Here is a 15994-nt window from a genome sequence, read left to right as displayed (position 1 = left end):
CCAGAATAAATGACTCAGGGGCAGCTGGGTGACTGAGTGGCTTGAAAGCCAAGCCTGGAGATGGGAGGTCCTGGATTCAAATCTAGCCTCAGATACTTCCTAGCTTTGCGACCTTGGGCAAGTCACTTAAACCCCACTGCCTAGCCCTTACTGCTCTTCTATCTTGTCATAAGGAGGAACAGCAAGAAAGCAAAATAACTGCCCCCAAAAGAGGCAGGATTGCAAACCAGATAGGGCACTGGACTTGAAAGGCAAGAAATCTTGAGTTCAAGTCCTTCCTCAACCATTTATCAGCTGGACAAGCCACTTTAAACTCCTGTGCCTCAATTTCTTCTTTTGTAAGACAAGAGGGTTGGACTGGAAGACCTCTAAAGTCCCTTCTAGGTCCAAATTTAGGATCCAATTTAACAGTACCTGCCTGGCTCTATCAAGGGGCAGTGATGTGGGCTCCTTGCTCTGAGCATGCTTACTGATCAAGGAAGAAGTGGTTAAAGAGAGGGAGATGAAGAAATAGACCACTTGGAATGGTGCTCAAAACACGATTATGTCTGAGGACAGCTCTTCAGAAGGGCCCACCCACAACCTCAAAGTGCAGATGCAGATAAACTAAGATAACCCCAAGAAAAGGAAAAATGTGAACTCTGCCTGGGATGCCCTTAGCTTTCTTTCTGTCATTATACAGTATAAAAGCCTTGCCTTCAGGGCAGGGACTGTATCTGGGTGTTTCTCTTCCCCATTTTTTCCCCATCTATTACCAATCCTGGTGCCTTAGAATATAACTGGGACCCAAATATTTAGCAAATCCCCCCCCCCAGTGGCTCTCATTCTCTACTCCCCATCCTCCTTCCAGCTTCCTTTCCCTCTTCCCTTTGGTCCCATCAAAGACTGATACAGTATCAATCATTTGTCCTTTCTATCAATCATTTGTCCTTTCCTCCTGTAAAATCTGAATGCCATTCTTGTGGCCAGGCAGTGACTCCTGGATTATGTCAGCAAAGTCTCTGCATGCTTAGAAGGTGGGTCCCCAGATTTTAAATCTTGGGCAGGGGCAACTAGGTGGCTCAGTGGAGAGAGCACCTCAAATCTGACTTCAGACATTGCCTAGTTGGGTAACCCTGGGCAAGTAAGTCACTTAGCCCTAATTGCCTAGAATTGATACTTGGTATTGATTCTAAGACAGAAGGTAAAGGAAGGGAAGGAGGGGAAGGAAGGGAAGGAAGGAAGGAAGGAAAGGAAGGGAAGGAAGGGAAGGAGGGGAAGGAAGGAAGGAAGAAAGGAAGGAAGGAAGGAAGGAAGGAAGGAAGGAAGGAAGGAAGGAAGGAAGGAAGGAAGGAAGGAAAGGAAGGAAGGAAGGAAGGAAGGAAGGAAGGAAGGAAGGAAGGAAGGAAGGAAGGAAGGAAGGAAGGAAGGAAGGAAGGAAGGAAGGAAGGAAGGAAGGAAGGAAGGAAGGAAGGAAGGAAAGGAAGGAAGGAAGGAAGGAAGGAAGGAAGGAAGGAAGGAAGGAAGGAAGGAAGGAAGGAAGGAAGGAAGGAAAGGAAGGAAGGAAGGAAAGGAAGGAAGGAAGGAAGGAAGGAAGGAAGGAAGGAAGGAAGGAAGGAAGGAAGGAAGGAAGGAAGGAAGGAAGGAAAGGAAGGAAGGAAGGAAGGAAGGAAGGAAGGAAAGGAAGGAAGGAAGGAAGGAAGGAAGGAAGGAAGGAAGGAAGGAAGGAAGGAAGGAAGGAAGGAAGGAAGGAAGGAAGGAAGGAAGGAAAGGAAGGAAGGAAGGAAAGGAAGGAAGGAAGGAAGGAAGGAAGGAAGGAAGGAAAGGAAGGAAGGAAGGAAGGAAGGAAGGAAGGAAGGAAGGAAGGAAGGAAGGAAGGAAGGAAGGAAGGAAGGAAGGAAGGAAGGAAGGAAGGAAGGAAGGAAGGAAGGTAATATGGTACAGTAGATGGTGTGTTTGGTTTTGAAGCAAGAAAGACATAAGTTAAATTCTGCCTCTCACAGATGAAAAGCAGCAAGGTGTCATGGCCAATGCAATCTATGTCTTGGAGAAAGAACTGGGAAAGTCAGGAAAGTATGAATTCAAATTTCACCTCTAACAAATAAGTGCCTGTGAGACTCTAGGCTTTTTCATTTTTATTTAATTATGTTAATAAAATAATAAATTAATTTAATTTAAATTTCAAAGAAACTTTTAGTATTCTAGACTTTCTGAGACTGTTTCAAAGAAACTCTTAGGCTTCTAGGCTCTCTGAGAGGATATACTTTCAAGAAACTTAGGGTTCTAGGCTTTCTAAGACTATAAGCTTCAAAGAAGGTGTCTACACCCACCTCCATTTTGTTAGTAGAAATTTCACAAACCTAGCATTTTGGTATACCACTGAAAACCACAAGTGCTGTCCTTATCCTCAATACCTATAACTGGGGATTATATATCATACCTAGTAAATGTTTATTCAATTGAATTTAGTACCTACACTGATGAAGATATGTCTTTTTGGAGTTTGACATGATTTCTACTTTAGTACAGATCTCATTCAGCCAAGCACCCTAAAATTTTCCCACACGGTATTTCCCATTCATCCAGTATTTCATCTTGAAGCTCTGGGTGAAATCAGCACTCCTACACTACACCTCAATTCCTTGATAGCTCAAATCAACTATTTATCTTGTGGATCAATTCACCATATTCCATCTTCCCAGTACCCCTTCCAGGGACCACCACACCCCCTATTGAAATGTAAGCTCTTGGAAGGCAGGAACAATTTCTCTTTTGTATTTGTATCCTTGGTGTCTTACAGATGATAAATGCTTTTCCATTCATTCATTCATGCCTTTCCAAACTTCAAATGAGTATGTAGCTGTTGGAGGCCCTTTACTTGGAGCAGAATGGTGTGGCAATGTGTTTATAAAAAGAAACTGAATTTGGAGTCAGAGAACTTAGTTTTGAATGTTGACTCTGTTTCCCTGCGGGACCTTGGAAATCATTTTACCTTTCTTGGTCTCCTTCCTCTGTAAAATGTAAAATTAGATATATACATCTAAAAAATCCCTTTGATCTCTAAACCCTAAAGACTCCTCTGGGAGAATATTATTTGAACCATCTTCCTCTCTAGGATGCTTGCCGCTCCCTATCCAACCCCCAACACAAGACTTTTCTTCCTTGCCTGAAATCCAGGATCATAAATTTGGAGTTGGAAAGTATCTGAATTATCAAACAAGTCCAATTCTGTCATTTATAGATGAGGAAACTGAGACTCAGATCAGAGCAAAAATGACTTATTCTAAGGGCATACAGCTAGTAGAGGGGTCAGAATTTGAACTCAGATTTTCTGGTTCCAAAACCAGTACTCTTTTGATACTACACCATGATGCCTCACAGAGAGAGGTCTGCGTCCCTCTGTGGCTCTTCTTCCACATGGTCTCCAAGACTCCTGCGTCCAGAGCTGTTGCAAAATTACAGTGATTTATGTGAATTGCATGCCTATCGTGCGGAAAAATCATGATTATGCCACTCATTGAATGAGCAACTTAGAAGTAAGTTTTCTTTAAATTATAATACTAAGGGTTAGCCAGGGGGTGCAGTAGATTGAGTGACAGGCCTGGAATCATGAAGATTTGTCTTTCTGAGTTCAAATATGACTCCAATCACTAATTAGCTGAGTGAACATGGGCAAGTCACTTAACCCTGTTGGGCTCAACAACAACAAAAAAATTACAATACTAAACTCTTACGTGTTTGTTTGGTTTTTACTGTTGTCTTAGTCATTTCAATGGATCGACTATTGGTTATCTGTTCATAACTCAAAAAAAAGAGATGCTAATCTGACACAGGCTGAAGGAGAGTTGGACTGGAATCCATGAAGCATCCATGGGTTCTAGGAGTAGGTAAGTAGTATAGTGGATAGAGTGCCAGGTCTGGAGCTGGAAGAACTTGGGTTCAAATGTGACTTCAGATATTTTTCATCTGTATGTCACTGGGCAAGTCATTTAACCCTGATTGCCTAGCCCTTGCCACTCTTCTGTTTTAGAACTGATACTAAGACAAAAGGTAAGGGTTTAAAACAAAAAAAAAGGAATGTGTTCTAGTTCTGATTCTGTCATTAATTCACTGTGTGATCTTGACAATTCAACTCTGGAAATAAACTTTTCCAAATTTATCAAGATGGTCTCTTGGACTATATTCCAAGTCTTTACTCCCCAAAACTGTTCACTCTGGCTTAAGAAATCAGGATCAACTCTGCTCCACACTGAAATAGGCCTTAATTTTTTTTTCTTTTTTTCTTTTTGGACCAGATCTGTGATTTCATTGATATTTCAGTGTCAGTTGCTTGGGAGTGGATCACACAGCCAGTTTATGAGAAGTAGGAACTGTACTTGTGATTTCCTTAGAATAGGGAATTCCAGGATGCTATAATTTATACATATGTATAAATAAATGTCTATATTATATATATATAAATAAATAATGTCTATGTAGAGAGATGATGGAGCATATAATCTATAAAAAGATTATATATCTAAAAGAGAGCCCTTAAAATCAATACAAGTATTAGTTCTAAGAAACAGTAAGGGTTAGGAAATTGGGATTGAGTGACTTGTCCAGGGTCACACAGCCAGGAAGTATCTGAGGTCACATTTGAACCCAGGTCCTCCTGACCCTAGGCCTGGTGGTCTATCCACTGAGCCATCTAGCTGCCCCAACAATAATTAGTCTTAGGAGAGTAGCCTGGTAGGCACCTCAGACACAACATGTCCAATGTGTCTAAAACAGAACTCATTATCTTTCCTCTAAAACCTTCTTCTCTTCTGAATTTCCCTCTTACTGTAGATGAGATAGATTATCAGTCTTCTGGCCACTTGGGCTCTCCTTGTCATCCTGGACTCCTGATTTCCTTTACCCCACATATCTAATGAATAGCTCAATCTTGTTTCTAAACCTAGATAACATCTCAAGCACTAGTCTCCTCTCCGCCAATAAAAACACACACAAATATTCTTAAAGCATAGTGTTATTTCTCTGCTCTAGTTCCAGTGATTCTCTATTACTGAAGAATCAAATAGAAAATCCTCTGGGATTTAAATGAATGAAAAAAGCATTAAAGTTCTTAGTACATGCAAAATGGGCAGCTAGGATGGAGAGTCAGACCTGGAGTCAGGAAGACCAGAGTGCGAATTCAACTTCAGGCAGTAGTCCTATAGCCCTGGGCAAAGTTCTTAACTCTATTTGCCTCAGTTTCCTCATATGTTGATATGGAGAAGGAAATGGCAAACTACTCCATTATCTTTGCCAAGAAAACCCTAAATGGAGTCATCAGAGATGACTGAAAAAAATGACTAAACAATAGCATTAAACTATTGAGTTAAACAATGGGAATGCACATAGAAATTTAAATTTAAAGCTCTTAAAAATCTTGTCCCACTCTAAATGATCACCCTAGTGTAAGTATTAATAATATGGAAATAGGTCTTTGTCAATGACACATATAAAACCCAATGGAATTGCAGGCCAGCTATTGGAGGGGGGTGGAGGGAGAGGAGAGAAAGAATATGATTCTTGTAACCAGGGGAAAATAATTCTAAATCAACTAATTAAATAAAATTTTCAAAAAAAAATCTTGTCCCCATCTGCCTTTTCAAACTTATTATAAACTTTTCCTTTTCATGAATTTTATGATTCAGTTTACTTGAACTTCTTACTGTTCCTCATATATAGAATTCCATTTTTTATCTATATCTTTGCATTAACATTCAGCTCAAATTCTACCTTCAACATGAAACCTTTTCCCTCAACAGCTGATACACTCTTCCCCCCCCCCCAGAGAAGTCATTCTCCATCTCTTTTTCTATAAACTTATAGCCATATAGATGATCTCTGCCAATAGTATATAAACTAGGGAGCTTCTGTTACATTGCAGCCTTGTCTTTATATCCCTAGTAGCTAGCACAGTGATTGGATCATATTAGACACTTAATAAATGTCTGTTGATTGATAGGGGGTTTAGAATACTATAAATATAGGATTTTCAAATTTAGAATAATATAAATATGGGATTTTTTCCTTTTTTAAAAAAACGGATGTTGAAAAGTCTTTACTCCAACCTTCTCATTAGGTTAAGTGACTTGACCTGAGGTCACACAGTTTAGTCCCTTCCAGTTCTAAATATCTCTGATCTGTACAATTGAGCTTGGAAGCACACCTCTAGGGCAATTCTCTGTTCACTTCAGGAGAAGGAATAAACAAACAAACAAACAAAAAAACCCAGAAGCTACTTCAGGGAATATGCCTAAAGGCAGTTTATTAAAGGCATCCTTTTTACACATGGACTTGAACCTAAATGCACTAGAGAAAAATGGGAGGGCAGAAAAGATGTCCCAGTGTGGCAACTCGTAGCACATAGTAGGCACTCTAGGCTTATTGACTAGACTTGTTTGTGGATTTGAACTTAGAAGACCCATATCCTTAATGCTCTTTTAAGTCTAAAGGAGAATCTGTCCACATTTCCAAACTCAAATACATCTCTTATGAGTGTTAACAAGAATTGAATAAATATAGATCCAGAGTAAAAACTACTTCCGGATTTTAAATTAAGGACTTTTGTATGATTGATTAATCCTTTGCTTCTCCCAGTTAGCTCTATTTTAACAATCCATTTGTTTAAATAATATAAGTCCTATGAGAAGAGACAGCCCAGCACTTAAATAAAATGTTGAGTTGGAGTCAAGTAAGACCTGGGTTCAAATCCTCCCATGAAATTGATTAGCCATGTGATTCTAAGTTTCTTGACGGAACTCGGACTTGGTTTCCCCATCTAGAAAAAATGGGTACTTGTCTTATTACTTCACAGGGTTGTAGTGCCAATGAAATGGGATGCTGTAAAGTAGTCAGTGAGCCTTAAAGTGCCTACATTAATGTGAGTTTTTATGTTATTATGAAGTGAACTGGAATTTTTATCCATTCCAAAACTGCAAACAACTAATGGCTTTGCCACTGAAACTTAAAAAAAAAAAAGGAAGTTAAAGCAGACTTGCACTGTTTGGGGAACTACTTCCTACTGGACACATGGTAGGGAGCTTCTTCATGTTTTATTACAACTTTTAATTTCCCAGTAATATGGCACATGGTATTGATGATGTACAGTACCGTAAAGCCCCATTCCAACTTCCCTTACTGCTGTGATTTTTCCTGTACATGCAGCTCAAGCTGTTTCCAAAGAAAAAGGCTCAATTGTAAGTGGGGGTGGGGGCGCAGAGGATAGTTAACCTTACAAGAGGAGACTTAACATTTGATGTTCTGACTTTTTCGGTAATTTATGTTCTAATCTGAAATACTACATTATGGTTATTGTATTGTTTGGCCTTTTTTTTTTTGCAATGAATCTTTAAATTGTTTCTCCCCCTCTGGGCCCCCTTTTCTTTCCCTCCAACCTTGAATACATAAATGTTCTCTGTTTCTTTTACACATCCCAAACTATTTTCAAGCCAAAGCCCTTTGACCTTTTTACAACACTCCCCTTGTCTGACACACCATATGCTAATCTGAAAACGCAGGAGGAGGTATGGGGGGGGGGGGCTTCGTTGGGGATGGGGGTGGGGATGGGAAGCGAGGTAGTATAAATCTGGCATCGGTTCAGAAATGCAGAAAATGTTAGCACAACCACTCCCCCATCAGGATTCCCTCTCCCCCCTCCCCATTCCAGTAGGCTCTTAAAAGGGGAGATGGGAGCTCTACCGAAATTTAAATGGGGGAGGGACACCCAAGACATTCCAGGTTTATACTCTCAAGGAAGCTAGCCCTTCACCCCGCCTGTCCATGCGTTCGTCCTTCCGTCGGGCTCCCCGCGGTCTGCCAGCATCCTAGCCTGGAGACAGGACTAGGGAGTCCACTCCCAATTGGCATCTTAGAGGAGAGTTGGCGGATCAGCTGGGCAGCACCCCAGCGCCAAGGAGTTCGCTCCGAGGATCGGCCAGTTTCCGCGGACAAGCCCCTTCCGACCGCGCAGAGCTGGGTGACAGTTAACATAGCGGATCCCCTTTAGAGCCCATAAGGCCGCGGTACCAAACAGATTAATTACGCTTACACGAACTTCACGGGGAGATCTTGAATCCAGAGCACTCTGGCACGGTCTGTTTCTCCTCCCCCTCCCAACCCCCTCCCCGAAAAAATAAAAAATAAAAAACACACCCCAACCACAGTTAGAAGAGAACTAGCAATGAGCACATTACCATCCTGGCCCGAGGTCTCCAGGTATTCCGTCAGGTCACAGCCAAATGCACCGGTAGCACCTTTTCGTTTCAACTTCTGTTTTGCACCCTTGTTCTTCATGAGTTAGTCCCAAAGAGGTTCACCCCCCTCCTGGTCCCTCCCTCCCCCTCCGCTTGGCACCGGGCTGAAGATGGATTCTCCTCCTTCGATCAGCGCCTGGAGCACGGCTCGGGAGGGTCACATCGGGTGTGGAGGAGAGAAGGGCTGGGGATCAGAGACATCCACATGAAAGCGGACCCGAGGCGGCTCAGCTCAGCCCCTCTTCGGGTGGGGGAGGGGAAGGACGCAGCCCGGCTCCGGAGGAGGCAGCGGAGAGAGCATAGCCTGAAATCCAAAGAGTTTCTCATCAAAGGAAAGCAGTGGGTGGAGGAGGGCCCCGCTTCGGACTTGGCAGCTGAAGTAGATGTTATGTTGGGAGTGTCACTTCCTTGCTGGAGTCCCAGGGACTTTCACAGCCTCCTGCTGGGTCTTCTGGTGTTTTTCCTCTGCTTTAGAGGGAAGGGGAGCGGTCTCCTTCCCTCACCCCCTCCCTCTTCACCACCACCCCCGACTAAATATGTTCCGAGAAGGAGGAGAATATAACGGGGGTGGGGTGGGGGGGAGAGAAAGAGCTAACAAACGAGCAAGTGAGTGAAGAAGCGGGAGGTAGGGCAGGCGGAGTCCGCAGAGAGCTCGCTTTCTTAGGCCCCGGTGTCTTGCCTTCAGACCGCTTTGGTCAAATGAAAAACAAGCATCCTGTCTCTCTCGACCGCCCTCACTCTTCCCTTTTTTTCCTGTCTTACAAATCCTAGGATCATCCAGCTCAGGAAATGCTGGAAGGAAGTTAGCTAGGGAGGTGGGGGGTGGGGGGTGGGCGCGGAGGGTGGAAATTTTTGGCAGCCCTCAGCATCTGTGTATAGAGTAGGAGGAAGTAGGTGGGTGGGTTGAGGAGTAAGGGGTGGGGGGAAAGGACGGGCTCTTAGGAGACTCGGTTCTTGAGTCTATAGATAACTGGGCAGCTTGAAAGGAAATAGCTGCTCTTCTAATGGGCCTGCAGCAACTCCGAACACAGGCTTCCTGTCCCGCAAAGTCTTCTCTTTGAAGAGTAGAGGACGAGGTGGGAGTTTACTGTAGGAGCAGGGGGTATTTGATAGGAATCACACACAAACAAAAAAGCAAGTTTTCTTGTACTTTTTAACTGGTAGCTTTTTTTAAGGTCTTGTTTGGGGGTGACACCTCCCCTGCCCCCTCCCTTTTTCTTAGGCAAACGTCAGGAATAGTGATGTAAAGGTCTGTGGTCTTCGAGGTTCCCTCCTTGACGCCCTTCTCTCCTCGGTCTACACTGTCGTGACAATACCCTCCATTCCGGTGACTTCGACCAGCACTAAGTTTCCAGCTGAGGTTCACCCCGGCCGTCTTCAGGCGAGGTGTGCGGACCCCACCCCACACAGCCCTGAGGTAGAAAGGTCGTCTTCTGGAAGCAAAAAACTTGTCAGCCCTGCCTCGGTTTCCAAAAAGGGCTCATCTGCAAACTGTAGCCTAGGGCTCCATCCTCCCAGAAACTGACGTCTTCCCCTACCTACACTCCCCCAACTACCCCCTCTTCTATGCACGTGCTGGATCTTCCTATTAGAATGCAAACTCCTTGAGGATAGGGACTCTTTATTGTGCTAGTATACCATCTCAGTCAATTGTTAAGGAACCTGAAATGCACTTAATGAGCTCTTAAGGAATGCTTTTTCTTGAATAATATGGAAATGTGTTTTGCGTGATAATTCGAGTCTAACCCAGATTGAATTGCTTTTCAACTCCGGAGGGGGGAGGGAAGAAGGGAGGGAGACAAGATGGATCATATGACTTGGGAAACTTGTGTGGAAATTTGTTAAAATTTAAAAAAATTTTTTTAATTAAAAAAAAGGAATTTTTTTTCTTTTGCATTCATTCTTAGGGGATGAAGCCCAAATTTATCTCTAGTTCTAACCTCTCTTCCAAGCGGCAGACCTGGATTTTCAACTGCCTTTGGTATACTTGCACCTCAATGTCACACAGGAAGCTCTTTTTAGAAAAATTATTCTTTTAAACCCTTATCTTCTGTCTTAGAATCAATACTGTGTGTTGGTTCCTAGGCAGAAGAGCTGTAAGGGGCAAGCAAATGGGGGTTAAGTGACTTGCCCAGGGTCTGAGTTCAAATTTGAACCCAGGACCTTCCATCTCCAGGCCTGGCTCACAATCCACTGGGCTATCTAGCTGTCCCCCACAGGTAGCTCTTTAAACTCACCACAGCAGAAAGAGAGCTTATTATTTTTTCTCCTAAACCTACTTCTCTTCCCATTCAAGCAGATCATAGAATCATAGGTTAAGAGTTGGAAGACAATTAAAAATAATTATAGGTAACATTTATATGGTGCTTACTATGTCTTCTGCTTTACAATTATCTCATTTGATCCTCACAACAGCTGTGGGAGGTAGGAGCTATTATTATCCCCATTTTACAGATGAAGAAAACAAGGAAGAAAACAGTAAAATAACTTAGCCAGGGTCACAAAGCTAGTAAATGTGAGACTGCCTGATTCTGGGCCCAGTTTGTTATCCACTGCTTTACCCAGCTGCCCCAACATCATTATGTTCAAACCCATTTTTTTGTGGATGAAAAAATTATGACCTAGAGATGTTAAGTGACTTGCCAAAGGGATTCGGTTCCTAAAGATGTCCTGACTAAATTCAGTGATCTTCTACTGTACTCTTTCTGATGTCATTATTTCCATAGGTGACCCTACCATTTACCTGCTCACTCAGATTTGAAATCTTGGTTCTATATTTGACTTTTCACTATCACTGAAGGCCTGCCTGGTGAAGAAACTCTTAACCAATATAACTGTTCTGTAATTTAAATTCTTCAAGAATTGCTGAAAGCACTTGGAGGCTATCTGTCAATAAGCAATCATTGGGGCAACTAGGGGCAACTTGTCAGGAGATCATGGGTTCAAATGTAGCATCAGTTACCCTGGGCAAGTCACTTAACCCCCATTAGCTAGCCCTTACCTCTCTTCTGTCTTGGAACCAATACTTAGTACGTTTTGGTGACACTCAAAGGCCAGCAGATGACACAGAAAAAGCTTAGACTATGACTAAATACTTAACCCAAATTTTACAATAAGGTACACCCCACAGAAGAAAAAGAAAAATTCAGACTTTTCCTCTTTTACGAAGAGAGAACCAAAAAGTCTGTTACAGATGAGGGCAAGGGTTGAAAAAAAAACCCCAAACATTATTAAGTGCCTGATGTGTGCCAAGCATTGGTCTTGGCTCTGAGGACACAAAGACAAAAATAAGGCAACTCCTGCCATATAGCTTAACATTCTAACAGGAAAAACAATATACACACATGAAAGTATATACAGGCTATAAGTTGCATGATTGTTCAGTTGTGTCTGACCTCCTTTGGAATACTCTTGGCAAAGATACCGCAGTGGTTTGCCATTGTCTTCTCCAGGTCATTTTACAGAGGAGGAAATTGAGGCAAATAGGATTAAGTGCCTTGCATAGGGTATAAAGGTCTGAGGCTAGATTTGAACTAAGGTCCCCCCCTTTTAAAAAAATTTTTATTTAGTCAATTTAGAACATTATTCCTTGCCTACAATAATCGCATTATTTCCCTCCCTCCCCTCCACCCACCCTTCCCTCAGCTGATGCACAATTTCATTGGGTATTACTTGTGTCCTTGATCAGGACCTATTTCCATGTTGTTGATATTTGCACCAGGGTGATCATTTAGAGTCTACATCCCCAGCCATATCCCCTCAACCCATGTAATCAAGCAGTTGTTTTTCTTCTGTGTTTCTGCTCTCACAGTTTTTCCTCTGCATGTGGATAGTTGAACTAAGGTCCTCTTGACTCCAGGGCAGATGCCCTGCATTGTATTGCCTACCCTGGTTGTTCTGGTTCCACTGGACCAGGACCAGGTGGCTCTATCTGCTCTTCATGATTCTAATAAACCCTGATGTCTCTCTCTTCTCTATCATTGGCTAGAACCCCCGATTCTGGGTCCCACCCCCTATTTAGGGACCCATGACACAGCCAAAAAAAAATTAAATTCAAAAATCAAACTATTTAAAATAAAAAATCAAACTATTTAAAATTAAAAAAAAAAACTTTTGCATATGGATATTTGCTTCAAAGATATACCAAGAACAAACATTTCTACTTCTAAAGTCTTGAGCCCCTGCTCCTGCCTAAACCAAGTCAGTGCAGAGGAAGAGGGGTAGGGATGGGGGGGGGGGGGTAGATAGGCTCAATTTAGATCAGTTCTCTACCAATTTCCCATCCAAAGAGAAATTAAAGAACTTGCCAAGGTCAAGCAGCTAGTAGTGACTGTGGCACAAGCCCTATAAACTCCTAAGGTGCTAGATGATAATAAAGATATTAGCTGAAATAATAATAAATAAAAACACGAAAGGCAAAGTGATGTGAATTGAAAGTCAGAAGACCTGGGTCGAGTCTTCCCTCTGACACTGAGCCCCTCAGTACTCTCAGACAACACTTTCAGATTATAAATTAATTTACAGATTTCTGTGCTGGAGGAAATTTCCTTACAAGGAAGGTCCCATCATGGGTTCGGCTCCATCCTCCTCCATCCCCTACTTCCATCCCATCCAAAACTTCCAAGTTAAAAACATTTAGCGGGAAGATACAACATTTAGTAGTTGAGCAAATCACTTTATCTCTGCCTACCTCATGTTTCCTCAACTTCTAAAATGAGGATAATAATAGCGCCTGCCTCCTAGATTTATTGTGAAGGTTGATTGAATGGGATACTATTTGTAAAGCACTTGGTCAACCTTAAAGTGTTATATAAATGCTAGTTGTTATTATTATTATTATTATTAAACCATATAACCTTAGGCAAGTTAATTATCTTCTCCCAGCCTCAGTTTCCTCATCTATAAATGAGGGGGCTGGATTAGATGACTTCTAATATCCCTTCTAGCTCTATATTGAATGATCTCCCATATAATAGCACAGGCCATGGCAAGGGGCCCTCCAAAGTGTATTTACACTCAAAGAAGTGATCTGAAAAGTCAGGAAAGCCTGGTAGCCTCAAATAAATAGAGCTATGACAAGAAGTGAAATGGATATTTGGGGAGGCTGGTCACCTCATTAATCACCCTCTCCCCCTTAGGTGTTTGTTTATTCATAAGGCTAGCCTTTTCTCCCAAATCAAATTTGAACCCCTCTGCCTGACTTTCAAAGCCCTTTCTAATCTGACCTATATCTCTGATGGCACACCCTTCATCCTGTCAATCTCCTACTGGTTTCAGTGCATTTCATTCTCATTCTAACGCTGTACCTTGGCTTATGTAGTTGGATTACTCACCTGAAATGGCCTCTCCTTTCCTCTCTGTTTATTCAAAGCCCACAAGTGCCAGTTCATGGCTGCTTTTTCCATGAGACCTTCCCTAACTGTTCCTTTTTTATTTGATCTCTTTCTCCCTTGGACATGATACAGTTTGAATGAAAAAAAGTATTTCTCCAACTCTCACTATGTTGCAAACATGGTGCTAACCAATGGGGATGTAAATACTAAAAAATATATTTATAGAAGCTTTGTGTGTGTGTGTGTGTGTGTGTGTGTGTGTGTGTGTGTGTGTGTGTGTGTGTGTGTGGCAAAGAAATGGAAACAAACAGGATACCCATTATAAACAGGAATAACCGAACAAATTATATTTGAATGTAATGGAATATTATTGTAAGAAAGAAACAAAAAAAGATCATTTTGGATTTATCGATAAACCCAAGAAGGCTTTTACAAATTGATCTAGATTGAAGTGAGCAGAACCAGAACAACAATTTCTCCAACAGTAACAATATTATAAAGAAAAAACTTTAGAAGCCTTAAGAATTCTGATCAATGCAATAACCAACCGTGACTTCAGACGATCCACACTGAGACATGATGAATTTAGGATATGGATTAAAACATATAATTTTAAAAGACTCAGTCAATGCAGGAATTTATGTTTGTCTATGCACATTTGTTACACAGGTTCCCTCCCCCTTTTTAATGGGAAGGTGGGAGGGAAAGAAAATCAATTTTTGTTTAATTCAAAACTTAAATTTTTTAAAAATTCATTGATGACAATAACAATTATTTCACATATGTTAATCTTATGTCTCTAACTAGATATTTAGATCCTTGAGATGGAACAATGTTTTCACTCTATATTCACCACAATGTCTAAACATGTGAATACCTAGAAAGGGATGAATAAATATTTATTGGCTGATTACAGTGCTCTGTAGACTTCAACTGTTGTATTATAAAAGATATGAATTAAGGGGTATACTCAGGTCTTCACTATTAAAGATTCTTTATGCTGCACAATAGTTAGCATAAAAAAATTTACATGGGTTTACATAATTGGCTTCTATAAGTGATCTTTGCTCTCTTAACAGAGATCTATTCAAGAATGAAGGCATAAGTTGTTGATTATTTCTATTAGCTTTTTGGTTGAATCTCTAGGATTCTTTAAATAGACCATCATGTCATCTGCAAAGAGCGATAATTTGGTCTCCTCCTTGCCCATTTTAATGCCTTCAATTTCTTTTTTCTTCTCTAATTGCTACTGCTAGTGTTTCTAGTACAATGTCAAATAATAGAGGTGATAATGGGCATCCTTGTTTCACTCCTGATCTTATTGGGAATGCATCTAGTTTATCCCCATTGCAGATGATATTAGCTGATGGTTTTAGATATATACTGTTTATTATTTTTAGGAACAACCCTTCTATTCCTATGCTTTCTAGTGTTTTTAGTAGGAATGGGTGTTGTATTTTATCAAAGGCTTTTTCTGCATCTATTGAGATAGTCATGTGGTTCTTGTTGGTTTGCTTGTTGATGTGGTCAATTATGTGGATAGTTTTCCTAATATTGAACCAGCCCTGCATTCCTGGTATAAATCCTACTTGATCATGGTGGATGACCCTTCTGATCACTTGCTGGATTCTTTTTGCTAGTATCCTATTTAAGATTTTTGCATCTATATTCATTAGGGAGATTGGTCTATAATTTTCTTTCTCTGTTTTTGGCCTGCCTGGCTTTGGAATTAGTACCATGTTTGTGTCATAAAAGGAGTTTGGTAGAACTCCCTCTTTGCTTATTATGTCAAATAGTTTGTATAGTACTGGAGTTAGCTGTTCTTTGAATGTTTGATAGAATTCACTGGTGAATCCGTCAGGCCCTGGGTATTTTTTCTTAGGAAGTTCTTTGATGGCCTGTTGGATTTCTTTTTCTGATATGGGATTATTTAAGAAAACTATTTCTTCTTCTATTAGTCTAGGCAATTTATATTTTTGTAAATATTCATCCATATCACCTAGGTTGGTATATTTATTGCCATATAGTTGGGCAAAGTAGTTTTTAAAGATTGCCTTAATTTCCTCTTCATTGGAGGTGAGATCCTGCTTTTCATCTTTGATACTGTTAATTTGCCTTTCTTCTTTCCTTTTTTTAATTAGATTTACCAGTACTTTGTCTATTTTGTCTGTTTTTTCAAAGTACCAGCTTCTAGTCTTCTTTATTAGCTCAATACTTCTGTCACTTTCGATTTTATTAATTTCTCCCTTAATTTTTTGGATCTCTAGTTTGGTTTTCTTCTGGGGGGTTTTAATTTGTTTGTTCTCAAGTTTTTTGATTTGCATTTCCAATTCCTTTATCTCTGTCCTCCCTAATTTGTTAATATATGCACTCAGGGATATGAATTTTCCTCTAAGT

The sequence above is a fragment of the Monodelphis domestica genome, chromosome 4, assembly GCF_027887165.1.
Source record: "Monodelphis domestica isolate mMonDom1 chromosome 4, mMonDom1.pri, whole genome shotgun sequence".
Lineage (NCBI taxonomy): Eukaryota > Metazoa > Chordata > Mammalia > Didelphimorphia > Didelphidae > Monodelphis > Monodelphis domestica.
The sequence above is the reverse complement of the archived record's forward strand: the minus strand, read 5'-3'. Positions refer to the sequence as shown.